Genomic DNA, 16,982 nt, shown 5'->3' with positions numbered 1-16,982 from the left:
CCCATTCAAAAAAAAATAGGTGTAACACGAGAACTTCCCAGGAGGTCACCCATCCGATTACTATTCTCGCCCAAGCACACTTAACTGCGGAGTTCTGATGGGATTCGGTGCATTAGTGCTGGTATGATCGCACCTGTTTCATTTCGCGCCTCAAATGCATACACTCTTTTCCCTTTCTTCCCCCTTCCGTTATTTGTTTCCTGGTGCGTTCACACTTCACCTCTCCTTCTCATTCTAATATAAATTAAAATGCCCCTTCGTCTTGACTCACATTTGCGTATAAACCAGCGGACAATAGTTTCAGTCGCGCGTAACGTTGAACGGCCCATCTGAAAAAAAATGGGTGCAACACGAGAACTTCCCAAGAGGTAACCCATCCTTGTACTACTTTCGCCAAAGCACACTTAACTGCGGAGTACTGATTGGATCCGGTGCATTTGTGCTGGTATGATCGCACATGTTTCATTTCTCGCTGAAAATACATACACTCCTTCTCATTCCCTCATCCCTCCCATCATTTGTTTCCTTGTGTGTTCACGCTGCACTTCTCCTTCTCATTCTAATATCGATTATAATGCCCCTACTTCTTGACTCACATTTGCGTATACACCAGCGGACCATAGCTCCAGTCGCGCGTAACGTTGAACGACCTGTCTGAAAAAAAATGGGGGCAACACAAGGACTTCTCAGGAGGTCACCCATCCGAGTACTACTCTCGCAAGAGAACACTTAACTGTGGAGTTCTGATAGGATCCCGTGAATTAGTTCTGGTATGATAGCACTTGTGTCATTTCGCACTTCAAATACATACACTCCTTCTCCTTTCTTCCCACTCCCGTCATTTGTTTCCTGGTACGTTCACACTTCACCTCTCTTTCTCGTTCTAATATCAATTAAAATGCCCCTGCGTCTTGACTCATATTTGCGTATAAACTAGCGGACCATAGTTCCAGCCGCGCGTAACGTCGAACAACCCATCTGAGAAAAAAAATGGGTGCAACACAAAAACTTCCCAGGAGGTAACCCATCCTTGTACAACTTTCGCCAATGCACACTTAACTGCGGAGTTCTGATGGGATCCGGTGCATTTGTGCTGGTCTAATCGCACCTGTTTCATTTCGTGTTGAAAATACATACACTCCTTCTCCTTCCCTCCCCCCTCACATCATTTGGTTCCTTGTGCGTTCACACTGCACCTCTCCTTTTCGTTCTAATATCGATTAAAATGCCCATGCTTCTTGACTCACATTTGCATATAAACCAACGGACCATAGCTCCAGTCGCGCGTAATGTCGAACGACCCGTCTGAAAAAAAATTAGTGTGACACGGGAACTTCCCAGGAGGTCACCCATCCGAGTACTGCTCTCGCCCAAGCACACTTAACTACGGAGTTCTGATGGGATACGGTGCATTAGTGCTGGTATGATCGAATCTGTTTAATTTTGCACTGAAAATACATACACTCTGTCTCCTTTCTTCCCCCTCCCGTTCTCGTTCAAATATCAAGTAAAATGCCACAGTGCCGTGACTCACATTTGCGAATAAACCTGCGGACCATAATTTAAGTCGCGCGTAACGTCGAAAGAATCATCTGCAAAAAAATGGGTGCAAAACGAGGACTTCCCAAGAACACTTAACTGCGGAGTTCTGATGGGATCCCGTGAATTAGTTCTAGTATGATAGCACTTGTGTCATTCCACGCTTCAAATACATACACTCCTCCTTTCTTCCCCCTCCCATCATTTGTTTCCTGGTGCGTTCACACTTCACCTCTCCTTCTCGTTCTAATATCAATTAAAATGCCCCTGCGTCTTGACTCAGATTTGCGTATAAACCAGCGGACCATAGTTCCAGTCGCTCGTAACGTCGAACGAACCATCTGAAAAAAAAATGGGTGCAACACGAGAACTTCCCAGGAGGTAACCCATCCTTGTACTACTTTCGCCAAAGCACAAATAACTGCGGAGTTATGATGGGATACGGTGAATTTGTGCTGGTTTGATCGCACCTGTTTCATTTCGTGCTGAAAATACATACACTCCTTCTCCTTTCCTCTCCCCTCCCATCATTTGTTTCCTTGTGCGTTCACACTGCACCTCTCCTTCTCGTTCTAATATCGATTAAAATGCCGCTTTTTCTTGACTCACATTTGCGTATAAACCAGCGGACCATAGTTCCAGTGGCGCGTCACGTCGAACGGCCCATCTGAAAAAAAACTTGGGTACAACACGAGAACTTCCCAGAAGGTAGCCCATCCTTGTACTACTTTCGCCGTAGCACACTTAACTGCGGAGTTCTGATGGGATCCGGTGCATTTGTGCTGGTATGATCGCACCTGCTTCACTTCGTGCTAAAAATACATACACTCCTTCTCCTTCCCTCCCCCCTCCCAGCATTTGTTTCCTTGTGAGTTCACACTGCACCTCTCCTTCTCGTTCTAATATCGATTAAAATACTCCTGCTTCTTGACTCACATTTGCGTATAAACCAGCGGACCATAGTTCCAGTCGCGCGTAACGTCGAACGACCCGTCAGAAAACAAATTGGTGCGACACGAGGACTTCCCAGTAGGTCTTCCATCCGAGTACAAGTCTCGCCCTAGCATACTTAACTGCGGAGTTCTGATGGGATCCGGTGCATTAGTGCTGGTATGATCGCACTTGTTTAATTTTGCGCTGCAAATACATACACTCCTTCTCCTTTCTTCCCCCTCCCGTCATTTGTTTCCTTGTGCGTGCGCACTGCACCTTCCGTTCTCGTTCTAATATCAAGTAAAATATCACGGCACCGTGACTCACATTTGCGAATAAACCTGCGGACTATAATTCAAGTTGCGTGTAACGTCGAAAGAATCATCTGCAAGAAAATAGGTGCAACACGAGGACTTCCCAAGAAAATGGGTGAAATATAAGGACTTCGCAGGAGGTCACCCATCCTAGTACTACTCTCGCCTAAGTACGCTTACCTGCGGAGTTCTGATAGAATCCGTTGCATTAGTGTGGGTATGATCTCTCATGTTTCATTCTGCGCTGCAAATACATACACTTTTTCTCCTTCTACGCCCCCTCCCGTCATTTGTTTCCTTGTGCGTGCACTCTGCATCTCTCCTTCTCGTTCTAATATCTAGTAAAATACCCCGGCACTGTGACTAACATTTGCGAATGAACCAGTTGTTCATAATTCTATTCGCGCGTAATGTCCACCGACCCATTCGAAAAAAAATGGGTGGAACACGAGGACTTCCCAGGAGGTCACCCATCTGAGTACTACACTCGCCCAAGTACACTTAAATGCGGAGTTCTGATGGGATCCGGTGCATTAGTGCTGGTATGATCGCACCTGTTTCATTTCGCACTGCAAATACATACACTCCTTCTCCTTTCTTTCCCCTCCCGTCATTTGTTTCCTTATGCGTTCACACTTCACTTCTCTTTCTCGTTCTAATATCAATTAAAATGCCCCTGCATCTTGACTCACATTTGCTTATAAACTAGCGGACCATACTTCCAGTTGCGCGTAACATCGAACGGTCCATCTGAAAAAGAAAATTGGTGCAACACGAGAACTTCCCAGGAGGTAACCCATCCTTGTACTACTTTCCCCAAAGCACAATTAACTGCGGAGTTTTGAAGGGATCCGGTGCATTTGTGCTGGTGTGATCACACCTGTTTCATTTCGTGCTGAAAATACATACACTCCTTCTCCTTCCCTCCCCCCTCCCATCATTTGTTTCCTTGTGCGTTCAAACTGCACCTCTCATTCTCGTTCTAATATCGATTAAAATGCCCTTGCTTCTTGACTCACATTTGAGTATAAACAAGAGGACCATAGTTCCAGTCGCGCGTAACGTCGAACGACCCGTCGGAAAATAAATTAGTGCGACACGAGGACTTCCCAGGAGGTCACCCATCTGAGTTCTACTCTCACCCAAGCACACTTAACCACGGAGTTCTGATAGAATCCATTGCATTAGTGCTGGTATGATCTCTCATGTTTCATTTTGCGCGGCAAATACATATACTCTTTCTCCTTCTATAACCCCCCCCCCCCCCCCCCCCCCCGTTATTTGTTTCCTTGTGCGTGCACTCTGCATCTCTCCTTCTCGTTCTAATATCAAGTAAAATACCCTGGCACTATGACTAACCTTTGCGAATGAACCAGTTGTTCATAATTCAATTCGCGCGTAAGTGTTGGTATGATCACCCAAGCACACTTAACTGCGGAGTTCTGATGGGATCCGGTGCATTAGTGCTGGTATGATCGCACCTGTTTAATTTTGCGCTGCAAATACATACACTCTATCTCCTTTCTTCGCCCTCCTGTCATTTGTTTCCTTGTGCGTGGGCACTGCATCTCCTGTTCTCGTTCTAATATCAAGTAAAATGCCACGGCTCTGTGACTCACATTTGCGAATAAACCTGCGGACCATAATTCAAGTCGCGCGTAACGTTGAAAGAATCATCTGCAAAAAAATGGGTACAACACGAGGACTTCCCAGGAGGTCACCCATCCGAGTATTACTCTCGCCCAAGCACACTTAAATGCGGAGTTCTGAAGGGATCCAGTGTATAAGTGCTGGTATGATCTCACCGGTTTAATTTCGCACTTCAAATACATACAATCCTTCTCATTTCTTTCCCCTCCTGTCATTTGTTTCCTTTTGCGTGCCACTGCACCTCCTGTTCTCGTTCTAATATCAAGTAAAATGCCATTGCGCAGTGACTCACATTTGCGAATATAACCTGCGGACCATAATTCAAGTCGCGCGAAACGTCGAAAGAATCATCTGTAAAAAAATGGGTGCAACACGAGGACCTCCCAAGAAAATGGGTGAAATATAAGGACTTCGCAAGAGGTCACCCATCCTAGTACTATTCTCGCCCAAGCACCCTTAACTTGCGGAGTTCTGATAGAATCCGTTGCATTAGTGCTGGTATGATCGCTCATGTTTCATTATGCGCTGCAAATACATACACTCTTTCTCCTTCCATCCCCCCTCCCGTCATTTGTTTCCTTGTGCATGCACTCTGCATCTCTCCTTCTCGTTCTAATATCAAGTAAAATGCGCCGGCACCGTGACTCACCTTTGCGAATGAACCAACGGTTCATATTTTCATTCGCGCGTAATATCGAACTACCCATCCGAAAAAAAATGGGTGCAACACGAGGACTTCCCAGGAGGTCACCCATCCGAGTACTACTATCACCCCAGCACACTTAACTGCAGAGTTCTGATGAAATCCGATGCATTAGTGCTGGTATGATCACACCTGTTTCATTTCGCGCTGCAAATACATACACTCCTTCTCCTTTCTTCCCTCTCCCGTCATTTGTTTCTTGGTGCATTCACACTTCACCTCTCCTTCTCGTTCTAATATCAATTAAAATGCCCATGGGTCTTGACTCACATTTTCGTATAAACCAGCGGACCATAGTTCTAGTCGCGTGTAATGTCGAGCGACCCATCTGAAAAAAAAATGGGTTCAACACGAGAACTTCCCAGGAGGTAACCCATCCTTGTTCTACTTTCGCCAAAGCACACTTAACTGCGGAGTTGTGATGGGATCCGGTGCATTTGTGCTTGTATGATTGCACCTGTTTCATTTCGTGCTGAAAATACATAACTCCTTCTCCTTCCCTCCCCCCTCGAATCATTTGTTTCCTTGTGCGTTCACACTGCACCTCTCCTTCTCGTTCTAATATCGATTAAAATTCCCCTGTTTCTTGACTCAAATTTACGTATAAACCAGCGAACCATAGTTCCAGTCGCGCGTAACGTCAAACGACCCGTCTCAAAAAAAATTTGTGCGACACGAGGACTTCCAAGGAGGTCACCCATCCGAGTACTACTCTTGCCCAAGCACACTTAACTACGGAGTTCTGATGGGATCCAGTGCATTGGTGCTGGTTTGATCGCACCAATTTAATTTTGTGCTGCAAATTCATGCACTCCTTCTCCTATCTTCCCCCTCCTGTCATTTGTTTCCTTGTGCGTGCGCACTGCACCTCCCGTTCTCGTTCAAATATCAAGTAAAATGCTACGGCGCCGGGACTTGCATTTGTGAATAAACCTGCGGACCATAATTCAAGTCGTGCATAACGTCGAAAGAATCATCTGCAAAAAAATGAGTACACCAAGAGGACTTCCCAAGTAAATGGGTGAAATATAAGAACTTCGCAGGAGGTCAACCATCCTAGTACTACTCTCGCCCAAGCACCCCTAACTTGCGGAGTTTTGATAGAATCCGTTGCATTAGTGCGGGTATGATCGCTCATGTTTCATTCTGCGCTGCAAATACATACACTCTTTCTCCTTCCATCCCCCCTCCCGTCATTTGTTTCCTTGTGCGTGCACTCTACATCTCTCCTTCTTGTTCTAATATCAAGTGAAATGCCCTGGCACCGTGACTCACCTTTGCGAATGAACCAGCGGTTCATAATTCCATTCGCGCGTAACGTCGAACGACCTATTCGAAAAAAATGGGTGCAACACGAGGACTTCAAAAGAGGTCACCCGTCCGAGTACTACTCTCGCCCAAGCACACTTAACTGCGAAGTTCTGATGGAATCCGGTGCATTAGTACTGGTATGATCGCACCTGTTTTATTTTGCGCTGTAAATAAATACACTCCTTCACCTTTCTTCCCCCTCCCGTCATTTTTTTCCTTGTGCGTGCACACTGCACCTCCCGTTCTCATTCAAATATCAAGTAAAATGCCACGGCGCCGTGACTCACATTTGCGAATAAACCTGCGGACCATAATTCAAGTCACGCGTAACGTCGAAAGAATCATCTGTAAAAAAATGGGTGCAACACGAGGATTTCTCAAGAAAATGGGTGAAATATAAGGACTTCCCAGGAGGTCACCCATCCTAGTACTACTCTCGCCCAAGCACCCTTAACTGCGGAGTTCTGATGGGTTCCGGTGCATTAGTGCTGGTATGATCGCACCTGTTTAATTTCGCGCTAGAAATAAATACACTCCTTCTCTTTTTTTCTCCCTCCCGTAATTTGTTTCCTTGTGCGTGCGCATTGCACCTCCTGTTCTCGTTCAAATATCAAGTAAAATACCACGGCGCCGTGACTCACATTTGTGAATAAACCTGCGGACCATAATTCAAGTCGCACGTAATGTCGAAAGAATCATCTGTAAAAAAATGGGTGCAACACAAGGACTTCCCAAGAAAATGGGTGAAATATAAGCACTTCGCAGGAGGTCATCCATCCTAGTACTATTCTCGCCCAAGCACCCTTAACTTGTGAATTTCTGATAGAATCCATTGCATTAGTGCTTGTATGATCGCTCATGTTTCATTTTGCGCTGTAAATACATACACTCTTTCTCCTTCCATCCCCCCTCCCGTCATTTGTTTCCTTGTGCGTGCACTCTGCATCTCTCATTCTCGTTATAATATCAAGTAAAATGCCCCGACACCGTGACTTACCTTTGCGAATGAACCAGCGGTTCATAATTATATTCGCGCGTAATGTCGAACGACCCATACAAAAAAAAATTTGTGCAACACGATGACTTCCCAGGAAGTCACCCATCTGAGTACTACTCTCGCCCAAGCACACTTAACTGCGGAGTTCTGATGGGATACGGTGCTTTAGTGCTGGTATGATCGCACCTGCTTCATTTCGCACTGCAAATACATACACTCCTTCTCCCTTCTTCCCACTCCCGACATTTGTTTCCTTGTGCGTGCGCACTGCACCTCCTGTTCTCGTTCAAATATCAAGAAAAATGCCACGGCGCCGTTACTCACATTTGGGAATAAATCTGCGGACCATAATTCAAGTCGCGCGTAACGTCGAAGGAATCATCTGCAAAAAAATGGGTGCAACACGAGGACTTCCCAAGAAAATGGGTGAAATATAAGGACTTCGAAGGAGGTCACCTATCCTAGTACTACTCTCGCCCAAGCACCCTGAACTTGCGAAGTTCTGATAGAATCCGATTCATTAGTGCTTGTATGATCGCTCATGTTTCATTCTGCGTTGCAAATACTTACACTCTTTCTCCTTCCATCCCCCCTTCCGTTATTTGTTTCCTTGTGCGTGCACTCCTCATCTCTCGTTCTAATATCAAGTAAATTGCCCCGGCACCGTGACTCACCTTTGCGAATGAACCAACGGTTCATAATTTCATTCGTGCATAACGTCGAACGACCCATCCGAAAAAAAATGTGTTCAAAACAAGGACTTCCCAGGAGGTCACCCATCCGAGTACTACTCTCGCCTAAGCACATTTAACTGCAGAGTTCTGATGGGATTCGATGCATTAGTGCTGGTATGATCGCACCTGTTTCATTGTGCGCTGCAAATACATAAACTCCTTCTCCTTTCGTCCCCCTCCCGTCATTTGTTTCCTGGTGCGTTAACACTTCACCTCTGCTTCTCGTTCTAATATCAAATAAAATGCCCCTGCGTCTTGACTCACATTTGCGTATAAACCAGTGGACGATAGTTCCAGTCGCGCGTAACGTCGAACGACCCATCTGAAGAAAAAAACGGGTGCAAAATGAGAACTTCCCTGGAGGTAACCCATCCTTGTACTACTTTCACCAAAGCACACTTAACTGCGGAGTTCTGATGGGATCTGGTGCAGTTGTGCACGTATGATCGCACCTGTTTCATTTCATGCTAAAAATATATAAACTCCTCCTTCCCAAGCACACTTAACTGCGGAGTTCTGATGGGATCCGATGCATTAGTGCTGGTATGATCCCACCTGTTTCATTTCGCGCTGCAAATATATACACTCCTTCTCCTTTCTTCCCCCTCCCGTCATTTGTTTCCTGGTGCGTTCACACGTCACCTCACCTTCTCGTTTTAATATCAATTAAAATGCCCATGCATCTAGACTCACATTTGCATATAAACCAGTGGACCATAGTTCTAGTCGCGCGTAACGTTGAACGACCCATTTAAAAAAAAAAAAGGGTGCAACACGAGAACTTCACAAGAGGTAACCCACCCTTGTACTACTTTCGCGAAAGCACACTTAACTTCGGAGTTCTGATGGGATCCGGTGCATTTGTGCTGGTATGATCGCACCTGTTTTATTTTGTGCTGAAAATACATACACTCCTTCTCCTTTCCTCCCCCCTCCCATCATTTGTTTGCTTGTGCGTTCACACTGCACCTCTCCTTCTCGTTCTAATATTGATTAAAATGCCCCTGCTTCTTGACTCACATTTGCGTATAAACCAGCAGACCATAGTTTTAGTCGCGCGTAACGTCGAACGACCCGTCTGAAAAAAAAATGCGTGCAACACGAGAACTTCCCAGGAGGTAACCCATCCTTATACTACTTTCGCCAAAGCACACTTAACTGCAGAGTTCTGATGGGATCCGGTGCATTAGTGCTGGTATGATCGCTCCTGTTTCATTTCGTGCTGAAAATACAGACACTCCTCATTCCCTCCCCCCTCCCATCATTTGTTTCCTTGTGCGTTCAAAATTGCACCTCGCCTTCTCGTTCTAATATCTATTAAAATGCCACTGCTTCTTGACTCACATTTGCGTATAAACCAATGGAAAATAGTTCCAGCCGCGCTTAACGTCGAACGAAACGTCTGAAAAAAAATTAGTGCGATACTAGGACTTCCCAAGAGGTCACCCATCCAAGTACTACTCTCGCCCAAGCACACTTAACTGCGGAGTTCTGATGAGATCCAGTGCATTATTGCTAGTATGATCTCACCTGTTTAATTTTGCGCGGCAAATACATACACTCCTTCTCCTTTCTTCCCCCTCCCGTCATTTGTTTCCTGGTGCGTTCACACTTCACCTCACCTTCTCGTTCTAATATCAATTAAAATGCCCCTGCATCTTGACTCACATTTGCATATAAACCAGCGGACCATAGATCCAGTCGTGCATAAAGTCGAACGACCCACCTGAAAAAAAAAAGGGTGCAACACGAGAACTTCCCAGGAGGTAACCCATCTTTGTACTACTTTCGCCAAAACACACTTAATTGTATAGTTCTGATGGGATCCGGTGCATTTGTGCTGGTATGATCCCACCTATTTCATTTCGTGCTGAAAATAAATACACTCCTTCTCCTTCCCTCCCCCCTCCCATCATTTGTTTCTTTGTGCGTTCACACTGCGCCACTCCTTATTATCCTAATATCGATTAAAATACCCATGCTTCTTGACTCACATTTGCGTATAAACCAGGGGACCATAGTTCCAATCGCGCGTAACGTCGAACGACCCATCTGAAAAAAAATTGGTGCGACACGAGGACTTCCTAGGAGGTCACCAATCTGAGTACTACTCTCGCCCAAGCACACTTATCTGCGGAGTTCTGATGGTATCCGGTGCATTAGTGCTGGTATGATCGCACCTGTTTAATTTCACGCTGCAAATACATACACTCTTTCTCCTTTCTTCCCACTCCCATCATTTGTTTCCTTGTGCGTGCGCACTGCACCTCCCTTTCTCGTTCAAATATCAAGTAAAATGCTACGGTGCCGTAACTCACATTTGTGAATAAACCTGCAGACCATAATTCAAGTCACGCGTAACGTTGAAAGAATCATCTGCAAAAAAATGGGTGCAACACGAAGACTTCCCAAGAAAATGGATGAAATATATGGACTTCGCAGGAGGTCACCCATCCTAGTACTACTTTCGCCCAAGCACCCTTAACTTGCAGAGTTCTGATAGAATCCGTTGCATTAATGGTGGTATGATCGCTTATGTTTCATTCTGCGCTGCAAATACATACACTATTTCTCCTTCCATCCCCCCCCCCCGTCATTTGTTTCTTTGAGCGTGCACTCTGCATCTCTCCTTCTCGTTCTAATATCAAGTAAAATGCCCCGGCACCATGACTCACCTTTGCGAATGAACCAGAGGTTCATAATTCAATTCGCGCGTAACGTCGAACGACCCATCCTTGTACTACTTTCGCCAAAACACACTTAACTGCATAGTTCTGATAGGATCTAGTGCATTTGTGCTGGTATGATCCCACCTGTTTCATTTCGTGCTGAAAATAAATACACTCCTTCTCCTTCCCTCCCCCCTCCCATCATTTGTTTCTTTGTGCGTTCACACTGCACCACTCCTTCTTGTTCTAATATCGATTAAAATACCCCTGCTTCTTGACTCACATTTGCGTATAAACCAGCGGACCATAGTTCCATTCGCGCGTAACGTCGAATGACCCATCCGAAAAAAAAAAGGGTGCAACACGAGGACTTCCCAAGAGGTCACCCATCCGAGTACTACTCCCGTCCAAGCACACTTAACTGCGGAGTTCTGATGGGATCCGGTGCAATAGTGCTGGTATGATCGCACCTGATTAATTTTGCGTTGCAAATACATTCACTCCTTCTCCTTTCTTCCCCCTCCTGTCATTTGTTTCCTTGTGCGTGTGCACTGCACCTCCCGTTCTCGTTCAAATATCATGTAAAATGTCACGTCGCCGTGACTCACATTTGCAAATAAACTTGCAAACCATAATTCAAGTCGCGCGTAACGTCGAAAGAATCATCTGCAAAAAAATGGGTACAACACGAGGACTTCCCAAGAAAATGGGTGAAATATAAGTTCTTCGGAGGAGGTCACCCAACCTAGTACTACTCTCACCCAAGCACCCTTAAATTGCGAAGTTCTGATAGAATCCGTTGCAAAAGTTCTAGTATGATCGCTCATGTTTCATTCTGCGCTGCAAATACATATACTCTTTCTTCTTCCATCCCCCCTCCCGTCATTCGTTTCCTTGTGCGTGCACTCTGTATCTCTTATTCTCGTTCTAATATCAAGTAAAATGCCCCGGCACTGTGACTCACCTTTGCGAATGAACTCTAAGTTCAGAATTCCATTCGCGCGTAACGTCGAATGACCCATCCGAAAAAAAATGGGTGCAACACGAGGACTTCCCAAGAGGTCACCCATCCGAGTACTACTCCCGTCCAAGCACACTTAACTGCGGAGTTCTGATGGGATCCGGTGCAATAGTGCTGGTATGATCGCACCTGATTAATTTTGCGTTGCAAATACATTCACTCCTTCTCCTTTCTTCCCCCTCCTGTCATTTGTTTCCTTGTGCGTGTGCACTGCACCTCCCGTTCTCGTTCAAATATCCTGTAAAATGTCACGTCGCCGTGACTCACATTTGCAAATAAACTTGCAAACCATAATTCAAGTCGCGCGTAACGTCGAAAGAATCATCTGCAAAAAAATGGGTACAACACGAGGACTTCCCAAGAAAATGGGTGAAATATAAGTTCTTCGGAGGAGGTCACCCAACCTAGTACTACTCTCACCCAAGCACCCTTAAATTGCGAAGTTCTGATAGAATCCGTTGCAAAAGTTCTAGTATGATCGCTCATGTTTCATTCTGCGCTGCAAATACATATACTCTTTCTTCTTCCATCCCCCCTCCCGTCATTCGTTTCCTTGTGCGTGCACTCTGTATCTCTTATTCTCGTTCTAATATCAAGTAAAATGCCCCGGCACTGTGACTCACCTTTGCGAATGAACTCTAAGTTCAGAATTCCATTCGCGCGTAACGTCGAATGACCCATCCGAAAAAAAATGGGTGCAACACGAGGACTTCCCAAGAGGTCACCCATCCGAGTACTACTCCCGTCCAAACACACTTAACTGCGGAGTTCTGATGGGATCCGGTGCATTAGTGCTGGTATGATCGCACCTGATTAATTTCGCGTTGCAAATACATTCACTCTTTCTCCTTTCTTCCCCCTCCCGTCATTTGTTTCCTTGTACGTGCGCACTACACCTCCCGTTCTCTTTCAAATATGGTGTAAAATGCCACGGCGTCGTGACTCACATTTGCAAATAAACCTACGGACCATAATTCAAGTCGCGCGTAACGTCGAAAGAATCATCTGCAAAAAAATGGGTGCAACACGAGGACTTCCCAATAAAATGGGTGAAGTATAAGGGCTTCGCAAGAGGCACCCATCCTTGTACTACTCTCGCCCAAGCACCCTTAACTTGCGGAGTTCTGATAGAATCCGTTCCATTTGTTCTGGTATGATTGCTCATGTTTCATTATGCGCTGGAAATACATACACTATTTCTCCTTCCATCCCCCCTCCCGTCATTTGTTTCCTTCTGCGTGAACTCTGCTTCTCTCATTCTAGTTCTAATATCAAATAAAATGCCCCGGCACCGTGACTCACCTTTGCGAATGAACCAGAAGTTCATAATTCCATTCGCGCGTAACATCGAACAACCCATCCGAAAAAAATGGGTGCAACACGAGAACTTCCCAGGAGGTCACCCATCCGAGTACTACTCTCGCCCATGCACACTTAAATGCGGAGTTCTGATGGGATCCGATGCATTAGTGCTGGTATGATCGCACCTGATTAATTTCACGCGGCAAATACATTCACTCCTTCTCCTTTCTTTCCCCTCCCGTCATTTATTTCCTTGTGTGTGCGCACTGCACCTCTCGTTCTTGTTCAAAATATCAAGTAAAATACCACGGCGCCGTGACTCACATTTGCAAATAAAACTGCAGACCATAATTCAAGTTGCGCGTAACGTCGAAAGATCATTTGCAAAAAAATGGGTGCAACACGAGGACTTCCCAATAAAATGGTGAAATATAAGGACTTCGCAGGAGGTCACCCATCCTTGTACTACTCTCGCCCAAGCACCCTTAACTTGCGGAGTTCTGATAGAATCCGTTGCATTTGTTCTGGTATGATCGCTCATGTTTCATTCTGCGCTGGAAATACATACACTATTTCTCCTTCCATCCTTCCTCCCGTCATTTGTTTCCTTATGCGTGAACTCTGCATCTCTCATTCTAGTTCTAATATCAAGTAAAATGTCTCGGCACCGTGACTCACCTTTGCGAAGGAACCAGAAGTTCATAATTCCATTCGTGCGTAATGTCGAACGACCCATCCGAAAAAAAATGTGTACAACACGAGGACTTCCCAAGAGGTCACCAATCCGAGTACTACTCTCGCCCAAGCACACTTAACTGCGGAGTTCTGATGGGATCCGATGCATTAGTGCTGGTATGATCGCACCTGATTAATTTCACGCGGCAAATACATTCACTCCTTCTCCTTTCTTTCCCCTCCCGTCATTTATTTCCTTGTGTGTGCGCACTGCACCTCTCGTTCTTGTTCAAATATCAAGTAAAATACCACGGCGTCGTGACTCACATTTGCAAATAAAACTGCAGACCATAATTCAAGTTGCGCGTAACGTCGAAAGATCATTTGCAAAAAAATGGGTGCAACACGAGGACTTCCCAATAAAATGGGTGAAATATAAGGACTTCGCAGGAGGTCACCCATCCTAGTACTACTCTCCCCCAAACACCCTTAACTTGCGGAGTTCTGATTGAATCTGTTGCATTTGTTCTGGTATGATCGCTCATGTTTCATTCTGCGCTGGAAATACATACACTATTTCTCCTTCCATCCCCTCTCCCATCATTTGTTTTCTTCTGCGTGAACTCTGCATCTCTTCTTCTCGTTCTAATATAAAGTAAAATGCCCCGGCACTGTGAGTTACCTTTGCGAATGATCCAGCGGTTCATAATTCCATTCCCGCATAACGTCGAACGACCCATCCGAAAAAAAATGGGTGCAACATGAGGACTTCCCAGGAGGTCACCCATGCGAGTACTACTCTTGCCCAAGCACACTTAACTACGGAGTTCTAATAGGATCCGGTGCATAAGTGCTAGTATGATCTCACCTATTTCATTTCGCGCTGTAAATACATACACTCCTTCTCCTTTCTTCCCCCTCCTGTGACTCACATTTGCGTATAAACCATAATTCCAGTCGCGCGTAACGTCGAACGACCCGTCTGAAAAAAAATTTGTGCGAGACGAGGACTTCCCAAGTGGTCACCCATCTGAGTACTACTCTCGCCCAAGAAAACTTAACTACGGAGTTCTTATGGGATCTGGTGCATTAATGCTAGTATGATCGTAACTGTTTAATTGTGCGCTGGAAATAAATACACTCTTTGTCCTTTCTTCCCCCTCCCGTCATTTGTTTCCTGGTGCGTTCCAACTTTACCTCGCGTTCTCGTTCTAATATCAATTAAAATTTCTCTGCGTCTTGACTCACATTTGCGTATAAACCAGCGGACCATAGTTCCAGTCGCGCGTAAAGTCGAATGACCCATCTGAAAAAAAAAATTGTGCAACACAAGAACTTCCCAGGAGGTAACCCATCCTTGTACTACTTTCGCCAAAGCACACTTAACTGCGGAGTTCTGATGGGATCCGGTGCATTAGTGCTGGTATGATCGCAACTGTTTAATTTCGCGCTGCAAATATATACACTCCTTCTCCTTTTTTCCCCCTCCCGTCATTTTTTTCCTTGTGCGTGCGCACTGCACCTCTCGTTCTCGTTCTAATATCAAGTAAAATGCCACGGCGCCGTGACTCACATTTGCGAATAAACCTTTAGACCATAATTCAAGTCGTGCGTAACGTCGAACGAATCATCTGCAAATAAATGGGTGCAACACGAGGACTTCCCAAGAAAATTGGTGAAATTCAAGGACTTCGCAGGAGGTAACCCATCCTAGTACTACTCTCGCCCAAGCACCCTTACCTGCGGAGTTCTGATAGAATCCGTTGCATTAGTGCTGGTATGATCGCTCATGTTTCATTCTGCGCTACAAATACATACACGCTTTCTCCTTCCATCCCCCCTCCCGTCATTTGTTTTCTTGTGCGTGCACTCTGCATCTCTCATTCTCGTTCTAATATCAAGTAAAATTACCCGGCACCGTGACTCACATTTGTAAATGAACCAGCAAATCATAATTCTATTAGTGCGTAACGTCGAACGACCCATCCGAAAAAAAAATTGGTGCAAAACGAGGACTCTCTAGGAGGTCACCCATCCGAGTACTACTCTAGCCCAAGCACACTTAACTGTGGAGTTCTGATGGGATCTGGTGCAATAGTGTTGGTATGATCGCACCTTTTTAATTTCGCACTTGAAATACATACACTCCTTCTCCTTTCTTCCCCCTCCCGTCATTTGTTTCCTGGTGCAATCACACTTCACGTCTCCTTCTCGTTCTAATATCAATTAAAATGCCCCTGCGTCTTGACTCACATTTGCGTATAAACCAGCAGACCATAGTTTCAGTCGCGCGTAATGTCAAACGGCCCATCTGAAAAAAAAAAGGTGCAACACGAGAACTTCCCAGGAGCTAACCCATCCTTGTACTACTCTCGTCCAAGCACACTTAACTTGTGGAGTTCTGATCAAATCCGTTGCATTAAGGCTGGTATGATCGCTCTGTTTCATTTTGCACTGCAAATACATACAATCTTTCTCCTACAGTCCCCCTCCCGTCATTTGTTTCCTTGTGCGTGCACTCTACATCTCTCCTTCTTGTTCTAATATCAAGTAAAATGCCCCGACACCTTGACTCACCTTTGCGAATGAACTAGCGAATTCCATTAGCGCGTAACGTCGAACGACCCATCTGAAAGAAAATGGGTGCAGCACGAGGATTTCCCAGGAGGTCAACCATGCGAGAACTACTCTCACCCAAGCACACTTAACTGCGGAGCTCTGATGGGATACGGTGCATTAGTGCTGGTATGATCGCACCTGTTTCATTTTGCGCTGCAAATACATACACTCCTTCTCCTTTCTTTATCCTCCCGTCATTTGTTTCCTGGTGCAATCACACTTCACCTCTCCTTCTCGTTCTAATATCAATTAAAATGTCCCTGCGTCTTGACTCACATTTGCGTATAAAGCAGCGGACCATAGTTCCTGTCGGACGTAACGTCGAACGGCCCATCTGAAAAAAAAAGGGTGCAACACGAGAACTTCCCAAGAGCTAACCCATCCTTGTACTACTTTCGCCAAAGCACTCTTTACTGCAGAGTTCTGATGGGATCCGGTGCATTTGTGCTGATGTGATCGCACCAGTTTCATTTGGTGCTGAAAATACATACACTCATTCTCCTTCCCTCATCCCT

The 16,982-nt window shown here is 45.4% G+C and overlaps 3 non-coding genes and 28 pseudogenes across 3 annotated transcripts; all 31 read right to left on the bottom strand.

Moving 5' to 3' along the window:
* Window positions 1-16: 16 nt before the first annotated feature.
* LOC148253903 (5S ribosomal RNA) lies at window positions 17-135 on the bottom strand (annotated as a pseudogene).
* A 205-nt stretch (window positions 136-340) lies between these two features.
* LOC148253902 (5S ribosomal RNA) lies at window positions 341-459 on the bottom strand (annotated as a pseudogene).
* Window positions 460-991: 532 nt separating this feature from the next.
* LOC148253901 (5S ribosomal RNA) lies at window positions 992-1,110 on the bottom strand (annotated as a pseudogene).
* Window positions 1,111-1,316: 206 nt separating this feature from the next.
* On the bottom strand, window positions 1,317-1,435 carry LOC148253900 (5S ribosomal RNA; annotated as a pseudogene).
* Window positions 1,436-2,219: 784 nt separating this feature from the next.
* LOC148253899 (5S ribosomal RNA) lies at window positions 2,220-2,338 on the bottom strand (annotated as a pseudogene).
* A 206-nt stretch (window positions 2,339-2,544) lies between these two features.
* On the bottom strand, window positions 2,545-2,663 carry LOC148253898 (5S ribosomal RNA; annotated as a pseudogene).
* A 560-nt stretch (window positions 2,664-3,223) lies between these two features.
* On the bottom strand, window positions 3,224-3,342 carry LOC148253897 (5S ribosomal RNA; annotated as a pseudogene).
* A 207-nt stretch (window positions 3,343-3,549) lies between these two features.
* Window positions 3,550-3,668, bottom strand: LOC148253896 (5S ribosomal RNA; annotated as a pseudogene).
* Window positions 3,669-4,474: 806 nt separating this feature from the next.
* LOC148253895 (5S ribosomal RNA) lies at window positions 4,475-4,593 on the bottom strand (annotated as a pseudogene).
* A 561-nt stretch (window positions 4,594-5,154) lies between these two features.
* LOC148253894 (5S ribosomal RNA) lies at window positions 5,155-5,273 on the bottom strand (annotated as a pseudogene).
* A 206-nt stretch (window positions 5,274-5,479) lies between these two features.
* Window positions 5,480-5,598, bottom strand: LOC148253893 (5S ribosomal RNA; annotated as a pseudogene).
* A 205-nt stretch (window positions 5,599-5,803) lies between these two features.
* Window positions 5,804-5,922, bottom strand: LOC148253892 (5S ribosomal RNA; annotated as a pseudogene).
* A 560-nt stretch (window positions 5,923-6,482) lies between these two features.
* Window positions 6,483-6,601, bottom strand: LOC148253891 (5S ribosomal RNA; annotated as a pseudogene).
* Window positions 6,602-6,836: 235 nt separating this feature from the next.
* Window positions 6,837-6,955, bottom strand: LOC148253890 (5S ribosomal RNA; annotated as a pseudogene).
* A 561-nt stretch (window positions 6,956-7,516) lies between these two features.
* On the bottom strand, window positions 7,517-7,635 carry LOC148253889 (5S ribosomal RNA; annotated as a pseudogene).
* Window positions 7,636-8,516: 881 nt separating this feature from the next.
* LOC148253888 (5S ribosomal RNA) lies at window positions 8,517-8,635 on the bottom strand (annotated as a pseudogene).
* Window positions 8,636-8,945: 310 nt separating this feature from the next.
* Window positions 8,946-9,064, bottom strand: LOC148253887 (5S ribosomal RNA; annotated as a pseudogene).
* A 207-nt stretch (window positions 9,065-9,271) lies between these two features.
* On the bottom strand, window positions 9,272-9,390 carry LOC148253886 (5S ribosomal RNA; annotated as a pseudogene).
* A 204-nt stretch (window positions 9,391-9,594) lies between these two features.
* LOC148253885 (5S ribosomal RNA) lies at window positions 9,595-9,713 on the bottom strand (annotated as a pseudogene).
* Window positions 9,714-10,244: 531 nt separating this feature from the next.
* LOC148253884 (5S ribosomal RNA) lies at window positions 10,245-10,363 on the bottom strand (annotated as a pseudogene).
* An 840-nt stretch (window positions 10,364-11,203) lies between these two features.
* Window positions 11,204-11,322, bottom strand: LOC148253883 (5S ribosomal RNA). Its single transcript, XR_015821231.1, has one exon. It is a non-coding gene; the product is annotated as a 5S ribosomal RNA (ribosomal RNA).
* A 561-nt stretch (window positions 11,323-11,883) lies between these two features.
* LOC148253882 (5S ribosomal RNA) lies at window positions 11,884-12,002 on the bottom strand. Its single transcript, XR_015819782.1, has one exon. It is a non-coding gene; the product is annotated as a 5S ribosomal RNA (ribosomal RNA).
* A 561-nt stretch (window positions 12,003-12,563) lies between these two features.
* On the bottom strand, window positions 12,564-12,682 carry LOC148253881 (5S ribosomal RNA). Its single transcript, XR_015820106.1, has one exon. It is a non-coding gene; the product is annotated as a 5S ribosomal RNA (ribosomal RNA).
* A 559-nt stretch (window positions 12,683-13,241) lies between these two features.
* Window positions 13,242-13,360, bottom strand: LOC148253880 (5S ribosomal RNA; annotated as a pseudogene).
* A 560-nt stretch (window positions 13,361-13,920) lies between these two features.
* Window positions 13,921-14,039, bottom strand: LOC148253879 (5S ribosomal RNA; annotated as a pseudogene).
* Window positions 14,040-14,599: 560 nt separating this feature from the next.
* On the bottom strand, window positions 14,600-14,718 carry LOC148253878 (5S ribosomal RNA; annotated as a pseudogene).
* A 123-nt stretch (window positions 14,719-14,841) lies between these two features.
* Window positions 14,842-14,960, bottom strand: LOC148253877 (5S ribosomal RNA; annotated as a pseudogene).
* Window positions 14,961-15,166: 206 nt separating this feature from the next.
* On the bottom strand, window positions 15,167-15,285 carry LOC148253876 (5S ribosomal RNA; annotated as a pseudogene).
* Window positions 15,286-15,846: 561 nt separating this feature from the next.
* Window positions 15,847-15,965, bottom strand: LOC148253875 (5S ribosomal RNA; annotated as a pseudogene).
* A 523-nt stretch (window positions 15,966-16,488) lies between these two features.
* LOC148253874 (5S ribosomal RNA) lies at window positions 16,489-16,607 on the bottom strand (annotated as a pseudogene).
* A 205-nt stretch (window positions 16,608-16,812) lies between these two features.
* Window positions 16,813-16,931, bottom strand: LOC148253873 (5S ribosomal RNA; annotated as a pseudogene).
* Window positions 16,932-16,982: the final 51 nt, after the last annotated feature.

This window comes from Carica papaya, chromosome 5 (genome assembly GCF_054855325.1).
Source record: "Carica papaya isolate Zhongbai chromosome 5, ASM5485532v1, whole genome shotgun sequence".
NCBI classification, from domain to species: domain Eukaryota; kingdom Viridiplantae; phylum Streptophyta; class Magnoliopsida; order Brassicales; family Caricaceae; genus Carica; species Carica papaya.
The sequence above is the reverse complement of the archived record's forward strand: the minus strand, read 5'-3'. Positions and strand labels throughout refer to the sequence as shown.